Consider the following 13,346-nt stretch of genomic DNA (forward strand, 5'->3'; position numbering starts at 1 on the left):
TGAAGTTAAAACAATACACACTGCAAATGACTCTTAAGGACATTTTAAGTTCCCCCATTGCCATCTTCTCCTTGTACATCTAGTCTTCATTCTTAATGAAATCAAAATGTACAGTAAATGTATACTTAGTTACTGTATATTTTTTATAATAGTTGGTTTCTTTAGCAACAATAGCCCACCTAATTCTCACATCAATTCCTGAGACAGGTGCTATTATCATTCCCACTTTGCAGATAAAGAAACTGAGATCTGGAGAGGCTAGGTAATTTGTCTACACTCACACGGCTTACAAGAAATGTTATCGTTTGTGAAGACTCAGCTCTTACCTGACAGACAGCATTGCTTCTTATTGAACAGTTTTATATTAAGATTGTATAATCCTGATACCTGCTCTCAAAGGGAATTATATATATGACCTCCCTGTTTAACATTCTTCAATGATCACTGCTACCTCCAGAATAAAATGCAGACTCCTCAAATTAGAATTTATAGTCCCTGGGGGGCCTACCCTTCCAGCTTCATCATGTTGTCCCTGCCCTACGCACACATTTTTGCTTGTGGACACTGATTGTTCCCAAACTTTTCATGTTCCCTTGTGTCTCTGCACACTTGCAGAATCACATCTTGAAACATCCTACTCCATTTTGTCCATCTGGCAGGTTCCCACTCATCTTTGATGACTCAGTTCAAGCATCTTCTCTCTGGACATCCTTCCCTGACGCCCAGCCTCCAGAAAGAAGGGTCACTCCCACTTTTGCCTTCCCATGCACCTTCTTCATACATTTAGTTTGACTATGAAAGTATCATATTAAACTATTTGTCAGACTCTCACCAGCAGTGACCTTCTTAAGAGCAACTACTTTTTCTGTCATCCTTGTCTTTTCACCAATAGACATGTTTCAAGAATAAGCAAGGGGACAAATGTATAGGTGGCATTAGTGAAGCTGAACAACAAACATCCCCTACATACAAGTTCTGGAATTCTAGTACATTGTAGCTGACAAGACAACTATAAAAATGCGATTTACAGAGAGTAGTTTCTATGTCTTAAAGTGGGTTGAAAAAAAAAAAATGGAAATCTCATTGTACAGAAACTGAAGCAGGTATAGTTTCTATACAATGTGGAAAGAGTATGACACTTGTAGGACACTACATGTAGCTCAATGCAGCTGGAATGTGAGGTGAAGATGGACAGATTCAAGAGACGGGACCAAGGCCTGGAGGCCCATGTGTCATGGAACAGATTAAATTTTGCTTGAATAGTTTACGACCCCATTTCCCAGGTAGAATATCTCTCCTCTACCTTCGTAGCTCAAATGCCACCCTTCATGGTTCAAATGCCACTTCCTCCATGAAGCATTCTGCATTTTCCTAGTCCAGAAGACGCCCGCCACTCCTTTCTTGTTCCTCTCAGTGGACACTTGTGCTTGTCTACAGAACTTTCCGCCTTTTCCTTTGTACGAGTCTTACCTTACCTGCTAGATATAAACTCATTAAGGACAAAATGTACATCTTCTCCGCCCCACCCCCACTCATCCCTAGCATATAACTGAGAGTACAATATATTATAGTATAAAGAATAAGGCACTCTCTAGGTTCTGAAACTATTTTAAATGTATACTTCAACTAAAATTCAGTAAAGATAATAAATGTTAAAAGTAATTTATGATGATGTATCATAGCAATTCCAAGATAAATTTCAAATGAAAAAATTTCTCTCCAGAATTCTTAATAAGCTAGATTTTCACTTGTGCTCTGATTTAGATAAAACTATTTAAAATCTTGCATAAATAGCCATCTCATTATTGATTACATAGACATACGGTCTCAAAAGAGCCACTTGTCTAGAGAAAGTTGTAAAGTTGTATTTGAGTTACAATCACTTTTATCAAAAGCTAAGAAAAGACTTCAAATACATACTGAAAATGTTGGTGGAAAAAACACACTGTGTTATCAGTAGGGCAATGTGGATGTTGGGGTGAAGAGAATATATACACCTTTAGCAAGAAAAAAAGTTTGGATTTGCACATTTCATCATAACGACACCTCAATACCTACCAATTTTTCTAGAAAAGGAAGGAAAAACAGCAATGCACTACACACAGGGTGCCACACAAACAAAGTAAGACTCACTCTCCCAGCACCTGGACATCAAATGAATCAATAGGACAACTGATGTTCCTGAAGATTCAGCTACAGATCAAGGACAGTGCAAGGTACATGCTTGAAGCTGGCATTTTCATTTGAATCAGAGCTAGTACCCTCATTCTGAAATATCTCCTTGAAAACACAACCTTCAAACGTGAGTCTGACAACTACCACCGTTTCATAATTATGGAATACACGACAGCACAGCATCGCAAGAGAATACTGCATTTCAGTGTGAGCTGCTGCCCTGTATTCTAAAATATGCTTTAGACTTTGTGGGATATTTTCTGGAAAACTTTCCTTATGTAGATTTTGCCATGGATATTTGCCATGAGAAGTGGCCACTTAAAATTTTAATGCTAAATGGTTGACGATGAGCCCAAGGATATCCAGCCTTTCTGTGGTGAGACAGTCATCCTAGACGCCCTCTCCCTTGGAGCCACACACTCTGTAGAGACTTGGGATTTGGGGGAGGATTTCTGGCAGCCAGAAGGAAGAGGCAGTACTATTGCCACATTTACAAAACTGTCCTGCAGTATTTCCTCCCCTCCAACCCCAAATGCACCAGAAGGAAGGAGGGACAGGAGACAGCTGCTCAATAACGAATACTATCAACAAGGACCAATGTGCATTTGGATAGTACTTTAAAGTCGGAGCCCCTGCACATATATCACCTTAATATGACTTATAGTAAACTGAGGTCCCTGGTCAGCCAAGTTGGCCACAGCTATTATCAACCAGTGTAAGATTCATAAAGGCAATGAAAGTGAATATAAAAAATCAGCAAAGGCTCAAGTATTAGAATGGTAACAATTAAAAGGCTTCCTCCTAAGGAGCAATTTCTCCCATGATAAAAAATTTAACACCTAAAGGTTTTCCAGTTAAAATATTAAGATTTCTGATTCTTTCTACAGGTCTATACTACCCAAGAGCAATTCATAATCCGAAAAGCTCTGAAACCCCAAAGGTTTTTCAAAGCCAGACCTGAAGGAAGCTAAGATTATAGTCTTTATTTCACTGTATTAGTTTTCCACAGCTGCTGTAATGAGTTATGACAAGTAATTAAACATTTAAAATAACACAAATTTATTGTCCTACAGTTCTGGAATTCAGAAGACCTACAGGTCTCCCTAAGCTAAAATCAAAACGTCAGCAGGATTGCATTCCTTTCTGGAGGCTCTAAATAAAACTTGTCTCCTTGTCTTCTCCAGCTTCTAGAGGCCACCTAACTGTCTTCACCCAGGATCCCCTCCCTCTATTTTTAAAGGCAGCATGATCACATCTCCTCTGACCTTGGCTGGGAAATGTTCTCTATTTTCAAGGACCCTTGCAATTAGATTGGGCACACACACACACGCGCAAACATTCTATTGTTTTTCTAAAACATGAAAGAGTCCAAATTCTGAAATATTCTTTCCTTAGGGTTTCAGATAAGTGGCTTTGATCTATACCGTGATTTATCCATACTGGTGGATCTCTCCCTCCTCACCAGAGCCACCTCTGTCCATCCATTCAAAGGAGTAAATTGCTCAACTAATAGGTCCGATCCAAAAACAATGACTAGACCATAAAAATGAGTATGCAGGGTCATTATGCTTTAAAGAGCACAAAACCAAGGCCTACTCCCTCTTTCTCTTTCGAATTTCTAGTTTTATATGGCTGTTAAGTTGAAATTAGAACCCCTCTTGGAGCATGACCATTTCTTTCTCTTTTGGACTTCCTTATTAAGAGTATATCAAGGCTAAAAATATATGTATTTGGACTCAAGCCTAAAGTATGTGCTCCTTTTTCCAAAGAGCCCTGCACTGGGGTAACTGGCACCATCTCAAGCTATTAATAATGTGGCACTCCAGTTATCCTTTGGCTGACATCACCTATGTATGCCTTTCCTGTAACCCTGCACAGGGACAGAGGTGATGGGCGGGGTAGGTTCAGGTATCTCTGGGATTCTAACATACTACTATCAAAACCCCACCTCAATGCTTAAAATAAACATTAGAAAGCACAAATATCAGGAAATTCACTGAAAAGATGATGAATGTCTTTCCACTCTGGCAGGGAAAAATATATATTTCCAACATATGATACAGACATTGGCCCCATAGGGAATACCTTGAACAGACATTATTAGTTAGCTGGCAAAAAAAAAAAAAAAAAAAAAAAGGGCAAAAGCTATAGATAATGGCATAAATTCTAAAGCGACTTCCTGTGACATTGAGAGTTTATCTGCTGTAGGCAGAAAAGCCTTTGCGGTTATTCAGACCATATCTAGGAGACCTTCGAAAGCATTAACATTCATTAACAGTGTAGAACACAGGATAACTCTCAATTATGGTAACACAACTCAACCCAATCTTGTGTTGAGAGCAGCCTGACCATAATAAATCGTGAAGTGTAGCTATTCCAGCCTAACTCTCTGGAAAAATAAAGATTAAAAATTAAATACAATCCAACTTCCTCCAAGGCAAGGACACTGTCTTATTCATTTCTGTGCCCCTGTTACCCTCGTCGCAATGTAGAAGGCAATTAATATATCTATAAACTTTGTATTTAAACGTCACTTTTACTTCATGAGGTAAATTAATCCAATGCCGAATATGCAAAGCACATAAAACAAGCACACAAGATGGGAAAACGGTGACACATTATCCAACAATAGCACATTTATCAAAAGACATCTAGGAAAACACTCCCAGACACTATATAATCTGCCACATATCCTTTTCACCGATCAGCTAAGAGTGGTTTTATTTCTACATATTTAATGAAGAACACCAAAATCAGATCTGTGTCATTTATCCTCAATTCCAAAGGTAGTTCTTATTGCACACTGTGCTCAAACATAAAAAAAAAAAAAAAAAAAAAAAACATATATCAAAAGCTACTGATTTCATTAACTTTCTCTTGAGCTTGTGAACCAACTCATTTCTGATGTCCTAAAAACCAATTCCTGAATGACTGCTCATTGGTTTTCCCAAGTCCTTCCAGGTAATGCTTGTTCAAATAGGAAATGTATATGCCAAGAATAAAAAAAAATCAATTTCAATTCTTGAAGAGTGTGATATTGATGCAGGTCAATGAACACCATCTCTGTTTTATATGAAGATAACCAGGGACCGGAAAAAAATCTTGGGGGCAAGAATCCTATTAGTTACCTTACCTAATAAATTAAACAGCAAAAGTACTAAAATCTTATGCTCCCAACCGTATCACTTGTAGCTCATTTATGAAAGGGACCTACTATTTGCACCAATCTACAGGCTCAAAGACAGTATTCTCCAAGGTTCCTAGCACCTACAACACACACATATATATAAAAGATTCAGTCACTTTTTAAATTTTTATGGGATGGAAATTTATATAGATAAAATTAACCAGATTCATGACATTAAAAAGTGAGGTTATTGTCCTTTGAGGGTTCTCTGATCCACACCATTTGAGATAAACTTTATACTTACACGGAGTCTATTCTACCTACAAAATTATCCAATTTTTAGATTTTGTTAAACTTGTAATATATATAACAATGAGAAAAACAGATTGATACATGCAATCCATAGCCAAGCTGAAGAAGGAAAACCTAGCAATATATGCAAAAGTCCAAGGAACAAATTCACAAAGAATGGCTACACCAGCAATGTTATCAGGGGCTCTTTTTGGGCACATTTTATTTGAGACACTTTAATCTTGCCTTGTTCCATGGGTAACAGAATAACAGCTTCTGTGACAATGAAAGCCTAAATCATAAAGGCCTTTCTATATGTGTATTTTGGGGATGGGAGGTTCTCTTTTTTGGTGGGGGGGGGCCTAATCTGAAAATAAACTATGATACCATCTCAAAGTTTACCCAAGTATCAGCCAAAACATGTCCCAGTCCTCACCCCCTAGTCCCTGCTTTCATTCAAACTTCCAAAATAGTTGAATTTTTAACAGATACATTGCCAAAAGGAAGGGTTGGGATTAGTTCCAGGTTAGCGACTAATGGGGGACATCGTGTCTTCTGCCCTCATTTAATTATGGATAATGTCCACAAAAGATTCATTCTGAGGAGTTAAAAGTGTAATTCAATGTGGTACATGCAGATTTAAACAGCATTCTGTCAACTAGAAGTCTGTTAACTAGCACTTCTATCTATCTATATAAATAATAACTAGTACTTTAACAACCATGAGGGAGTTTAAGGTTTTTATATTACTGTTACATAACAAATTACTTCAAAATTTAGCAGTTTCAAACAATGAACATGTAATAACTCACGGAGTTCCTGTGGGTTAGGAATTCAGAAAAAGCTTAGCTAAGTGATTCTGGCTTGTGGTCTCTTAAGAGGATATAGTCAGTCTGTTTCCCAGGACCGCAGTCACCTGAAGACTTTACTGGGCTAAGGGACCGTCTTCCAAAGCGGCTCCTGTTAGAAGAAGGCCTAACTTCCTTGCTCTATGGACTGCTTGAGTGTCCTTACAACATGGCCGCTGCCTTCTCCCAGAGTGTGTCATCAGAGAGAGCAAAGTGAAAGTGGTAGTATCTTTTATGACTTAGCCTGAGAAGTCACATACCCTCATGTCCACCACATTCTAGAATTCTGCCGCATTCTATCGATCACACAGAACACTCTAATATAATGTAGGAGGGGATTTCACAAGGGCATGAAAGCAACAGGCAAGGATCACAGGGACTGCCTTGGAGGCTGGCTATTACAATCTTGAAATGAGCTTCTAAATAAAAGATAACACTCAACATAGTTTTAGAACTATTTGTTGTAGCCCAATTTCTTGAAAATCATTCTTAAATATGATAATATGGAATGAATAAGGCTACTAGATGACATCCTGTAAACTCTGTGGGGGAGGCATATAATAAATGTCTTTTGAACCAATCTAATCCTAGATTTTTTAACTCTGACAATGCACTTGCTCAGTTCAACACATTTCTCGTGTATCATTTTGTGTATATTATTTTATGGACTTACCAATAAATACTGTTATAATTTATACTATTTTAGTGTCAATATTATTCATAGTAATATCAATTTATTTGAAAAGCACATATTCTAGATCCTCAAAACTAGTGTGGATTAGAATTTCCATGGTCAAAAACATCACAGAATCAGAAGGGATCTTAAGAGGTTACCTAATTTGTTGAAGCTGAATGCTGGGTCCATGGAAATCCAAACTTTCTACAACAAAACAATTTTAAAGAGCATGAAGCCAATACATTCATTTTGCAGATGAGGACATTCCCTCAATATATAGAGTTACCTATGCAACGCAGTTCTTAATATTGAAACTCACGCAGAAAAAAAAAAAAGGGTAAAACATCACATCTTTAAATGGCATCTCATTGATGAGATACCAAGTGACTTCACAAAAAATTATTCAGCAACCTTCTTTAATTAAAGCTTGTAGTTTTAAGAGTACAATAGGGTAATAGGGGGCAGTTATAGCTTATGAGTAAACAATAATACTAAAGCTAGAAGTTTTGTTTGTCAGGTTTTTCTTATAATTGACATGTTCTGTTACTACTGCAGCTAATCCTGATATAGAGTTTCAATGTGTGAATTAAAAATCCATTGATAGAATTGAGACCACATATAAATATGATTAAGATAAGCTTTTCTGGAAACAACAAGTATGGATTCCCCTCCAAACAAACACAGTATATTCTTATCTCGTAGGCACTTGACTATTATTTTCAGCTTGAAACTATACAGAAAAGCTAAGGAGCATGGGAGAGGGAAAGGAAGAAAGTAGTACAGCTCCTATGCAACAAGTATTATATTAACATTCAGACTTGGAAGGAAAAATGAACCTAAACAGAAAAATACCTGTGGCCTTCTGATACATTTCAAAGACAGCAGCATCAACAGCAATAAAAATAGTGAATATGCAATGAATATTAACTACATGCCAGGAGCACTCTTAAATATATTAATATATTCTCTCATTAAACTTCACAAAGTCCTTCTCAGCAACTATTTAAAAGATGAGGAAATTGAGACTCAAATTAAGAAAATTATGAAAGATAACCTACCTATTTGGTGGCAGAAATGAGATTTAAATTCAGCCAGTCTACCCCAAAAGCTACCTCTTTACGTGCTATGCAATACTGCCTTAAAATGAATCAATACAATCACATAGCTATGGTATTTGATCCCATCTTCATAAGATATCATAAGAAGGCATTCAATAATATGAATGTTGCTTTTGATTGGTAAAAAAAAATTCTCAATGATATGACTTGGTGGTCATAATTGTACTTGCAATATTAGCATATAAAAAGTACCATATCTTCCTCAATGTTATACCTACAAACCTGCATATAAAAGTCAAAAGCCACCAAGTTAGGGATTTAGATGATATTCCCCAATAGAGAAAACTGAAAGATGGATATGAGGCCCACAATTGTATACATAAATTGACCATATATATTCAAAACAAGGTGAAACAAAAAAGTTTGTTTCAAATCTTCCTGACTATACCTGAACTGTTATAAATCACTTCTTGTCAAAACATTGACTTTCCCTTCTATTCTCAAGATAACTCTGGCTCTACGTCACTGACAGTGTTTCCAGACTTTGAAATCTCTAGGTCCCCATTAGTTCAAGTACTTACCCAAACAAGCGCAACTAGCAATTGTCCCAACTGCTATCCCTCTCATGAAAATGTTGCATAGATTACCAAAAAGTTATCATTACACAGAACCTTGTAAAATCTAATGATATGAATGAGCTGCCTTTAAACCATTTTAAACAAGAGAATAGTAAATACATATAATTTTAAAGACTTGGAGCGTTTCTTTTTTTTTTTTTTAATACAAGACCATTGAGTTACATAACCAACTTGAATGATGCATTAAATTCAGAATCTATGCTACTGCAATGCTTGTCCTGAGAGATTTCATCTGAGACAGAAAAGGACCATGACCTATGGAAATATCACCACTGGAGGCTCATATCAGATATTATTGTTGACAATCAGACTTGGGAGGAAAAATGAAGTCTGAGCAAAAGGATAGCCCTGGGGACTTTTCCTACCCTGTGGTCCACTTAACCTTATAGAAAATTACTTTCCCTTATAAAATGGGGTAGTAGGAGGAAGATGACTTAAATGGATTAAAAAAAAAAAAGTGGGGAAAATTTATTTCTCAGTTGCATTCAGATGAAGTAAAAGAGTGATACCTGACAAAATTACTTAGTTCTGCATATTATGTCATATGATTAGTCACTGACCACCTACTATCTATATCCATAGAATACAGAGTAATATGTTCGCCTTCTCCTGAATGGAAAGAAATATTCAGCATCATTACCCATCTGTCAGTTGTACAAAGAAAGATTTCCTCTCTCTATTTAGAAGACTTGTCTGTTACCTCTGAATGTATGTGTGTGTGTGTGTGTGTGTGTGTGTGTGTGTGTCTTTCAGGATCCACCACTGCTATCTATGTATACCAGTGTGTATATGTGATTATGTCATATATTCATATATATTTGAGAATTCAAAAACAGGAAAAGGTTACTATGTCCATTTCTCTTCTGGAGAAAACAAAGCTAAGTGACATCTGTGAATAAGAAAGCCACCACAGGAATAACTGTGATGCAGTGAAAAGTGGGACTATAACCTTGGCCTCTAACTCCTACTTTAATACACAGCTCTCTGACTCCTAACATTTCTAAAGCCAACACAGCCTCTCATGTTTGATTGGGCGATATTCTCACTTTAATTATCCCAGCTACATACAAAGTCAGATGCACACGCATAGTTCTCTATGAATTATTTTCTATTAAAAAAGGTAACATTAAACTTGTGTTTTCTAAGAATTTTTAACTCTCAAGTAAATGAGGAGCTGAGAGGAACTGCAAAAGTAGGCCTTGGAATCATTGTTAAGACAAAAGTTAAAAAGTTAACATCAGTCTATAGAAAGGAGCCAGCACACCTCCATATCAAGAACCTTAATGATCATAAAGTGTGGATCTGTGTCCACACTTGAGCTTGCACCCAGGACAACCATTTCCTGTTGCCATGGGTTACACAGATGAGTCACTTGCAGCTCTCCAGAAAACTCTTACACTAACTTCAGAATTAACAATATATATTCTTGGTAATTAGCAGTGCTCAGCAATACTGTATATTAAAATATCAGATCAAAAATTCCTGTTAATCTCTCTGCATGAAAATGACTACTTGAGATAAGTAAATTTGAGGGGATTTTTTTCCTTTTAAAAACAGATAATTCATCATTACCAGCCTTTCATTAAATGATCCTTATACAGATACAATCACAAGGGGGGAGAACAGTTTCAGGACCAATGTACTATAAATAAGAAAGTAATTTATGGCTTGTCACTAGTATACCTTTTAACTTCAAATCATACAAGATTTAATCAGAATAGGCTTTATGTTAAATCCTTCACATATATTCGCACATAAAAAGGAGCAGTCACACCAAAACATCAAATGTCCAGGAGAGCATGACATCTCTAAACCAAGAACAAGAAAAATGAAGATTTTACTGCATCTACAATCAATTGTGTATTCAAGTCCCATGCAGCCTGCCAAGAGCATCTTGTAAATGTGTCAGGAGAAACCCACACGACCGGGAAACACCAAAATCAGAAATCAGGTAAAAACAATAATGTAGGACCCTTACTATTATCACTGGTCACTAGAAGGAAGAACAAAATATTGGGGCGGGGGGGGGGGGAACATGCTTTTTGGATTCACTGGCAAAGGAATTTTAAGTCTTATGTCAACATTCATCTGAATGGATAAATGACCTCCAGTTTAGAAAGTACAGGTGTAGAACTACGATGAAAATAATGTTAAGCCTACAGCTTCTTAATTGGCTAAAAACAAATATGACAGTGTGGAACTGCATGGCAATTCTTCTCTTTTTTAGTTTGGGTATATTTTCCATTTTATCAGTAGTTTATCTTCTTCTTGATTCATTAATTGCCCCAAGATTCTTTATTCTATATTAACAGTTGGATTTAAAAACAAACAAGCAGACAAAGGAAAGGAGGCAAGAGGAGCCCTCTAAAACTGAGACCTTTTTCTATGTAAACTGTTTACACCACTGATAGTGGAGGAAAATCATTGATTAGTATTGTTTTCACCCATTAAATATTTTGACCTCAGGAAAACTTGCGAGCATAACAACTAGATCTTTTGAGAAACAAAACAGAAATCCATATAAATCCTATTTCTGGTGAAACAGAAGCCATCCTCTGTTTTATCCCTTTGTTTTCACATGAAACAGCTTATGTTCAAAGAAAAAAAAAAAAGTAAAACCACAGTGAGGAAGAGTCTCAATATAAACCAGGCAGATTGGGTTCTATAGTATAGTGGTTCAGTTTTTAAATAAGTATTAACTTAAACCTACCTAGTTATATATGCAGGCTAAGAACCAAAATCAAAAATCTGCTTTTACTGCATTTTCATTTCATCACTAAAGTCTGAATCTAGTTATGTATTTCACACAAGAGTTGCTCTGCCTTTTCTATTCTTTGGCAAGCTGTCTGGACCCATGGTTCTCACAGCATCTCAAAGGTTGGCCTGTTCATCCAACTTGGACTTTGGGAAGCAAGACCCTAAACCTCAATTATGACCTACTCATTCCAATGACTGGGAAGTGCAAAAAGAAGATAATTAAGAAGTTAATGTTCCTTACAAACTAGAGGAAAAAACTGTTTTACAAGTCCCCTAAAATTAAATTTCAAAAAAGAGAAGGAGTATATCAGTAATTTAAGAGACAACTTTCTCTAGAATTAGACTAGATTTTTTAAAAGATAGATTTCTTTATACCAATAACTGATATGGATTTAAAACATATGCAGCCCTTACATGTCATACTTGGAGCACAGAAGCAAGCTGCAGAACTGGGATTCTGACATACAGACGCCCAGCTTGGAATGCATTTCTGCAGAATCGAGGGAGATCAATAAACTCAGGAAACAAATATGTTGATGGATGAGGATGAGTCTGAAAGCGACCAGGTTGGGGTGGCCACGCTGCAGGTTTTATAGCTCTTCCCATGCTGGTAGAACGAAAAGGTTCAAACGATTCCCCTTTCTTTTAAGAGGTAAAGAGGAAAAGGGAACCACGGGAGGAAAAAGAGGGAAGAAAAGGAACAGAATGGAGCTGGTGATGAGGAAAGGGAGAAGGAAATGAGAACGGAGAGAAAAACCCGAAGAAGGGAGGGGGAGGAGGCAGGAAAGCTATGATGTATGGACGCTCGCCAGCCACCCAGCCGAGCGCTCCATCACCCCCAAGCCTGCGTCCCTCGCTCGCTCGTCTGGAGACGTGGGGCTCCGGGGTTCCGCCGTCCTGGTGCTGACTGCACTCCCGGATACCCCAGCCCAGAGCAGGCAACCCCGAGATGCTCAAAGTATCCCACTGCAGCCAACCCACCCGAGCCCGCCACTCCCTGAACCGCGCTCGCCACCCACCCCCGCCCTCGACTTCTCCCCGCGCCCCCATCACTAGTCTCGGGGGAAAAGCCGAGAAGAGCACAGAGATGTGAAAAACAAAAAAGGGAGGAAGCAACCCCCCACAAAAAAAAATTTAATAACGTGATCACAGGTCCTGGGGGACCGGCAGGGCAGGGGAGCCGCGGCAGGCACCTGGGAAGGAACACGCTGTTGCAAATACCCCGAGCTGCGTTGAGCTGGGCGGTTTTCCACAAAAGGAAGTTTGGAAGGAGTGCAGCGGTTTGCAATGGAAAAGAATGCGATTGCAGCCTTACCTGACTGAGGTCAAGCCGGCGGGCCGCCGAAATACTCAGGTTTGCGAGATTGGGCCACTTGATCAGGTTACTATGGAAATCGTCTTAAAGAGGAGAAGGAAAAAAACACACGCACAACCCAGGCACATCCTTGTCACCCTAAAGGAAACCGCTGGGGCCGCCAAGCGCGAGACCGGGCGCGGGACCGGGCGCGGCGCCTCTCCCGGCCCGGCTCGCTCCGTCTTCCCTCCTCCGCCCGGCCGCGCCTCCCCGCCCCGCCGCCGCCGCCGCCGCCGAGCAGCCCGCGGGCAGAGCGAGCCCTCCGCGGCGCGCAGCCGGGAGCGGGAGCGCGAACGAGCGAGCGAGCTCGCAGCCGCCAGCCGGCCTGGGCGGCGAGTGGCGCTGTTTCCCAGACGCGCAGCTGGAATTTAAAGAGACAGACTCGTGGCGCTGTCTGGGCCCTTGCCTGCGAGAGGAGCACG

At 38.9% G+C, this 13,346-nt stretch overlaps 1 protein-coding gene across 1 annotated transcript in view; it reads right to left on the bottom strand.

The window, feature by feature from the left end:
- The window catches only part of NAV3 (neuron navigator 3), a 718,003-nt gene extending 704,880 nt beyond the window's left edge, over nt 1-13,123 (bottom strand). The window contains exon 1 of the mRNA XM_036236231.1: nt 12,886-13,123. The gene's annotated coding sequence lies outside the window, so the exon portion shown is untranslated. The remainder of the gene's footprint in view (nt 1-12,885) is intronic.
- Between the last annotated feature and the right edge of the window lie 223 nt (nt 13,124-13,346).

The sequence above is a fragment of the Rousettus aegyptiacus genome, unplaced genomic scaffold, assembly GCF_014176215.1.
Source record: "Rousettus aegyptiacus isolate mRouAeg1 unplaced genomic scaffold, mRouAeg1.p scaffold_m13_p_2, whole genome shotgun sequence".
Lineage (NCBI taxonomy): Eukaryota > Metazoa > Chordata > Mammalia > Chiroptera > Pteropodidae > Rousettus > Rousettus aegyptiacus.